The sequence below is a fragment of the Schistocerca cancellata genome, chromosome 1 (genome assembly GCF_023864275.1).
Source record: "Schistocerca cancellata isolate TAMUIC-IGC-003103 chromosome 1, iqSchCanc2.1, whole genome shotgun sequence".
NCBI lineage: Eukaryota > Metazoa > Arthropoda > Insecta > Orthoptera > Acrididae > Schistocerca > Schistocerca cancellata.
This window is the reverse complement of record NC_064626.1, coordinates 567,139,980-567,148,169: the sequence shown is the minus strand read 5'-3', so window position 1 is coordinate 567,148,169 and position 8,190 is coordinate 567,139,980.

Sequence of the window (8,190 nt, the reverse complement as noted above, 5' to 3'; positions counted from 1 at the left end):
TCCTAGACCGTGTGGGTTGAACAACAGTATTCGGGTCATAGTTTAGCTAGAATATTTACAGAGGAGTATGTCCGACGCGAGTATAAAGGTCCAGGCTGTGACGTGGGCGGTCTCGCGCTCGTGGTGTGTGAGAGAGGCAAAGCAGACGATTTTCAATCATCACAGGTAACTTAGGTTAGTGGCTTCGTTTGCCACGATTTTCTTGTGTTGGTAGCGAAACACGAACTGACCATCAGAATTCAGACATGGCTTATTTGTATAGAAAAAATCTGGTATACGTTGCTGTAGGTTGGTGCACGTTAGTAAATGGCAGTACACATTGGTACATGTTAGCCGACGAACATGGGTCGGTGAGGGGCCGTGGTGGTCGGTAGGGACTTTAACTATTTCATTCCGAGTCCAGCTGGGCGTGGTACTGGTGGAAAATTGATTCCCCGTCTAGGTAGACGTGGCAGTTTTCAGCATCAGAGAGGTTAATTAATTGATCAATTTAATTAAGTAGTCGTGGGAACTTTGTTACATTCACTTGCGGAGGTACTAAGCTCGGCGTGTGCGAAGGCTCACTTGTACGTGCGTGTGTTTTCGTGACGATCTTCGATTAGGTAAGTGCAGAATGTGGATTGAATAATGAGAGTCGGTTGATCAATTAACTTAGCAAGGGATATCGTAGCGAGCACATGTGCTGGACCACGTGTGTGACGTCATGGCGAATTCCACTCTCGTGGAAACTTCGGCGTCAATCGTGCGGCAGGGCATTCTTAGTCAACTAGGTGCTGGATAAATCGACCGACCGTTATGAAATCGGCAGGTTCCAGCCTGTGCAGCGAACAGCTTTGGCGCCCACTGGTCGGTGGGGGTGGACTCCACTGTCCACGAAAACATGTTTACATCGCTGGACCAGCGCAGGCCTGTGACGCGAGTCGGCGGCAGTAGGCTGTGACGTGGGAGGCCGCTGGACGGGCAGCGGGCGCGGACGCAGCTGACGGCCGTCACGTGAGGCGACCGCTGGCTTGCCGGTGGCGCGCGGGTCGGTGGCGACCATATCAACTAATTCAGTTGGACTGGGGGCCTCGTGGCGGTTGGACTGCGATCTAAGATGTGTACTAACTTTATTGGAGAACAAGTGATGACGGTACTGTTTGAAATAAAGACTTGAGATCTTTTCCCACGAATTCACAGGTGACGACTTACGTTAGTAAAAGTGCATTTTATTACTATTTGACGCGATTTTCATAGCTTAGGAGTGAAAAAATAAGTGAGGACGAAAAATTCAAACTTCGTAGGATGAGGTGGACTTAGGTTAGTGCACATGGCCCCAATTGATCTCTTTTTTTTTTGTAGGTGTGAGAGATTATCGTGTTTTAATTTGATTTTGAGAGAGATTTTTTGTAACATCACACACATAAGAATTCTGACAACGACATTCATCCACAAGCATGGCTTCATCAATTTTCTCATTGTTTTCCTCCCAACTGGTCGTTGGAGCACAGGTTAGAATTTATGTGTGGCTACTTGGAGAATGAACCAGTTGTAAGAATGCGATTGGTCATTCACGATTGTCACAGTGAAGGAGAATTTTACCATGCCTTCCTCTCAGCATATTGGTCTCAAGCCACACAAGACCGAGTAAAACATGGCATAATAATGATGAAATGTTTCGAACATTCTGAATGTTCCAGTCTTATGAAATATTTTGAAGACATGTTGCATAAGAATCAGTATCTTTCAAACCCATACAGCCCCTCAGAACTCATCCGCATTTGCTTAATCAAACTGCCTGAACATTTGAGACATATTATTTTAGCAGGACGTTGCAAAGACGACATTGAAGCTTTTCAGGGACTCTTACAAGAACTAGAAATTGACATAGATAGACGCGGGATGCGAAAACAGGAAAACAATCACTACAGGTCACATCCGTCACAATTCCGTGACGATAGAAACAATAACTGGACATGACAAAATTCTATTCTTACAACGTAAATCGTGACCAAAAGAGACACCACCCGTATTACAACCACTGGCAGAGTAATAGTTACAGAGAGAGATCGCAATTCCGTAGTAATGAATATGACAGAGACACTCATAGAAACAGACAATTTGGCAACCAGAACAATAATTATCACGGGAGACAGAATAACTTCAGACGCAACGGTCCACCGTGCAGTGATAATTCAGGGAGAAATTCTCCACCATTTAACTGATAAGAAAGAAACTATGGAATCTACCGACATGACGACAGACGATGTGATCGTAACGACAGACGTGAATTTCATCAGAACTGGTGGGATTTAAACAGAGCAGAGCCCTCTCGGCAAGGCGATTTTGTAGAAGTTAGGTCTCCTAATTCCAATAACGACGCGCGCCAACAAAGAAGCAGACAATGACTCGCACCGCAGGCGGCCACTTGCGCCCGCTGGCTCAGGGAAAAATAACATAGACGCTAACCTTGAGAAAAATTCCAGTATTCTTTACCGACGTATACCACATGATAATTGCGTTAAAGTTGAAACTCTGCACACTAGGAAGAGTAAAGGTTTACACCACATTTCACATGTAAAACCGTTTATTGAAAGATAATCTGCTTTTTAGCTTTGTCTTTGCCATAAAACGTTTCACTTCACGTTACTAGTATGCTTTAGAAACTGTTACCATGCAACAATGTTTAAAGTTAAATATCCAGTCAAAAACCAAGAGAACTTATTCAAACAGAAATTACGAATGCATTGTTATTGCGAACAGACGACACAGTGTTTTTGTGTGTGTGTACATTCTTGCTTGTTAGTTGCACGATTACGTAACGACTATAAGGCTCACATACTTAGAACATTTACCAGTACTGCTAATGAGATTTTAATGCAACATTTTGGTTTACTTGAAAATACATTCTGAATTAAAGTACTTTCTGAGAGATACCAGATAACACAGTGGTTAGTTAATGTGACAGCTACACGATTATGTCACGACGTTACTAATGAGTGACAATTTACGATGTTGCTTTTGTGGTGTATCTGTTTTATATCTGCACAGTTTTTCTGTATTATTCTGGAAAGTAAAACATGTTTTAGTAGTAACTTTTGTGGTATAGCTACAATGAGACAGCCTTTTCCATAGCACAACAATACGTTACAGCACAGTAATTTCTTCATCACGGCAATAAGCGTAATAAGTAAGATATCTATACCCAAAGCATTTCACTTTTGTTTATCATTAGGTCAGTACATTGACTTCTGCAGAACTTAGCTTTCGGAGGAAAATAACTACGACACTTCCACAGAGATTATCTTACAGCAAGACGCACATTTAGCGCTACAGGATACGTATTTGAGTGATTAATTTTGTACTTAAAACATTTATTTTTAAAGATTTTTGAATTACAAAGAAAGTTTACCGTGATACATTTCATTCCATTGCTGTAATCTGTAACACCTGAGGGTATAATTACATTAATCCTCAGGGGGGGTACACGTCTACTTTGTGTACCAAGTGTTTGGCAAGCACAAGGAGCCCTAGCTAATATGGTATTTGCTTATACAACTTTACACATCGGTACCATATTGCTTTAACACATAAATTACATAGCTATCTGATCATTTATCTGAGAGAGACAAACTTTTTACTACGGCAGTGACAGATGTTTACTTAATTACACCGTTGGATAACTTCACACTTACGAAATTGTATTTTGTCTGGACCTTGTGAACTGTTCATATTTTTTCAGACCCATTGTGATATTATGAGAGCTTTGAATGGTATATTTGGTATGGGATCACGATTTTTAAAGTACGTTTGAGACAGATGACACTTTTGACGTGAGCACAGAATTTTTTTTAAATATTGGAGGAAGCTACGACGATTTTGAGAATAGACTGAGATGTTAAGATATTATTACGATGACTATGTGTATTATGCTGCTGAGGTATGTTTATGATCAATAAGCTGATGCTATATGAGTTATTTGATTAAGCTACATATCTGTTATGATGAAATATTGAAGAAGTGTCGACGAATAAGGTAAGGAATAATGAGTAGTGTTTAGGGACTCTGACTTGTGAAAAAGGTTGTTGGAAACCAAGAATCGTACTTTAAGAGTTATGAAATGTGTGTAAATGCGTGAATGCATCACAATGCCGGCAGAAATTTTTTAGACACTGTTATATTTATAGGATTTTGTTTCTACAGATTTGTAATGCCAATTCTTGACCTGTGAAATATTTTTATATGAGACTGTCACTGTAGCGGAAACTGCTGTCGTAAATATTTCCGTAAGAAAGTTAAGTGACCACCTGCACGTAATGCGTCGTGGGCACCCAGCTGTGTCAGACGCCTGGAGAAAAACCATTAGGGTGTGCCTTTCCAGAGGCACAGGTAGAAAAAAAAAGGGAGGCCATTATCCTCGCTGTTGACATTCCTTTGTAGAAAGCATCGTAAATACAACACCCTCAACCTTGAAAACATGATAACACTGTGGAGCTCTTAATTTATGATATTTACTGCAATGCCTAATGAAATGACGAGAAATATTTTTATGTCTATACACCTGATTATGACTACTGTCTTGCTAGTTGAGAGAAATGCCATATGGCTTGCTTTATGTATTTATTTGCTCATTTTCTTTAATATCTAGTTTCTAGCTGCACTGCAGCATTGTTTAAAATAAAATTTTATGAATGTACTAATATAGATATTTTATGCCTACAGATCCAGTAAACAATAACTTTTTTTTAAAAAAAACGAAGCAGCATAAAAGGACATTTCCCTTCACAGGACTTGCATACATAATTTTCTTTTCAAGTACTTGGTAATTTTTTTGTAGAGTTAGTTTTTATGGTGCACCACTTTAATTACATAGACAATAAGATGTGGATATACATTTCCCTTGTCTGCATTGTTGTCTTTACTGTAATATTTTTTCTGCTTGAGATTTGTCATGTTTGCTGCTGCTGTTTGCCAGGCATAGTGTTACTGAATTTGACTTTGTATTACTCTGTTAAGCCAGTTTTACTACGGATTTATTTTTCTTATTTGCTGCACAGTGCCTTATATTAGTTGTAGCCCTGCAATTGCTTTGCCTATTTAATTTTTTTGTCATTGATGTTTGTGTTAATTGTTTTATGCTGCTGCATTGCCTCGTCCCTTAGTTTAGCATCTGAGCTCAGTAGATTTGAGTTAGCTTAAGAGGGGTAGACTATATAAGAAACTGACTATGGAGAACAGGTAAAGAATGCATTGCGAAGTTATATGAAAAAGATTTGGGCCAAAATGAGTATTGTACAATGAGAAACAATTATTTTGAAAGAAATATGAAAAGAATACACGCAGGAGGTATAGATAGGACTTTTTGGGAATAATGATGAATGAAGGGAGATCTCCAAGAAGCAAAGGAAGTTTTGTTTGCAAAATACTGCAATGAAACAAACCCTGTCCTTTCCTTTTGTGTTATCCCACTATGTGTTTGTGTACCCTTGTGTATTTGTTTTCTTCCTGTCTCTGTGTAGTTTCATAGAATTTTTTCTTCTTCTAATACTAAGCTACATTCACTATGATGAGGAATACTGTTATCCTCAAATATAATTGGCATTAATAATATGTTATTTTCTTTGTAAAGATGTTTAGACATTATTTATTCTGTTTTGTTTTAATGCTCATGTGTAAAGTTGATGTTTCAAAAATTATTCTGGTCTTTTATGTATTTACTTATGTCATAATTCCTGTAACACTGATGTATATGTTTATTTCTATTCTGTTGTAAAGCCTGTACTACAAATGTTATCTGTATTGTTATGTTCTTTAATGATGTATTTTGTACCTTTGTAATTGTATTCTCATGTTATAACATTGTAATTGACACCAGTTCATCAAATTAAGTAACTTGTAAGCATTCATTTCACTGCACACATTTCTGTTGGTCATAGTAATGCACAATATGTGAGAAGTTGGGACTGTTAGTGTTTGCACGTGTGTTACTAATTCAGCAAGGGACTGGATAACAGCATTGCTGGTTCTAAAGCCAATTCCAAAAAACTTTGTGAGTGCACAAGTGGTGATTATGGACTTGCTATATTCTCTGCAAGACTTTTCGATGGTGATTGTGCACCCGCACAGTCACAACAGATGGCTGCAGGCCATCTCTACCAGGACTACAGTGGGCCTGTCCACACTTTCTACGAGGACTGCAGTGGGTCTGCACCTCTGGTGGCCCGCCAATACCGTAATCTCTACCAGGACTACAGTGGGTCTACTCTGTGATAACCTACCTACCAATCTTCTTCAAAACGTCGAATGACTCTGCTGTGGATTTGCTCTGTTGTGGCCCATTACCTGTCAGCATGTCAAGAGTCAGCACTGTCTTTCAGTTGGAAGGGTAGCACTACTTCTTCAAGACTGCATGGAAATCCACTACTTCCCTGTGCATTGTCTTTTACTGCTCAGACTTTGAGAAAAGAAATGGCAGTTTTACTGTGATGAATGATCAGGACTGTCTTTATTGACTGTGAGAAAATTTTAGCTTTTGACCAACATTGTATCAATAAGTGTGTGCATTTGAGATCTTTGTTATTGTAATTATGAAAAATTTTATCAAATCATTATTGGCCACTGCCCAAAACAAATTGTAAAATTTTTTTGTGGGGAGCATGGGGGCTATGTAAGTAGGCTGTTTATGTTTTCTTATTGGCAACGCTACGTAGCGCTCTGTATGAAAATCACTGGCTGTGCTGTGTGCAGTCTGTGGCTAGTTTGCATTGTTGTCTGCCATTGTAGTGTTGGGCAGCTGCATGTGAACAGCGCGTAGCGTTGCGCAGTTGGAGGTGAGCCGCCAGCAGTGGTGGATGTGGGAAATGAGATGGCGGATTTTTGAGTACAGAATGGATATTATGAACTGCTATGTATATTATGCTTTTTCAACACTATTAAGGTAAATACATTGTTTGTTCTCTATTAAAATATTTTATTTGCTAACTATCCCTATCAGTAGTTAGTGCCTTCCGTAGTTTGAATCTTTTATTTAGCTGGCAGTAGTGGCGCTCGCTGTATTGCAGTAGTTCCAGTAACGAAGATTTTTGTGAGGTAAGTGATTTGTGAAAGGTATAGGTTAATGTTAGTCAGGGCCATTCTTTTGTAGGGATTTTTGAAAGTCAGATTGCGTTGCGCTAAATAATATTGTGTGTCAGGTTATGCACAGTCGTGTATAAATTGTTGAAAGGGGACGTTTCACTACTTGCCTCAGCAATACGATCTAACAAAACCTCCAAGTAGAAAAAATAATAACCAAGTCTCTCATATTCTATATCGTCCCACTAATACTTAACCTACATTTTATTTATGCATCGAGTATATCTGTCACTCTCAAACAAAAAACACTCGCTCTGATGTACCTGGTGTCATGTTGCACAGTCGGCAGACCCGCAAACAGCTCCTAATTTCAGTGCACAATATCAAACTGCTCCTAAATAATTCAGTACACATAACTGTAAACATCATCAGTACTCGTAATCTGCCCAAATAACGCATAGCAGAATAAGTCAACAGAGGCGCGCATTGAACCTGTCCCACACTAAGTCACACGTCCGACAGCTCTCAATTCCCTCAAAGGTCTCTGTTCGAACCCTCAAACATGACTTGATGACAGTCACATTCACACCTAACACCTGAGAAATTCATATCACCTAGATGCCGAACATGACTATCCAAGCCAGGCCACGCGAGTCGTCTGCCACCGTCCTAACTCAGTGCGGTCCAACACACATGTTAAGGCCGCATTCCATTGGTTGCCTGCCTATTTGCAACACATCTCTACCTTCACGTCTGTTGTCAGAATAGCGGAGAACGAGTTCACACATACACACGCACACACACACACACACCGTCCACACACATCCCAGTGCTGCCCTACCCTCACAATCTAAAACGATCATCATACTACGTAAAAAAAAAAAAAAGAAAAGAAGAGCCCAGTCAATTTCTCCGAAATTGTAAATTACCCCCCAGAAATAGTTAACGCTCGCTTTCATGTTTTCTCAGCTTATTTGTAAATTCAAATTCTCACCCTAACAGAACTTAATCACGAAAATAATACTGAATGCGCTCCTAACCTCCTACCCTTCCAGCTCCCAACATACGCAAATGTTCACAACCCTCCTATATCCCAGAACAACCGATTGATCATTCTTATTCCTTCTTATCGAATTT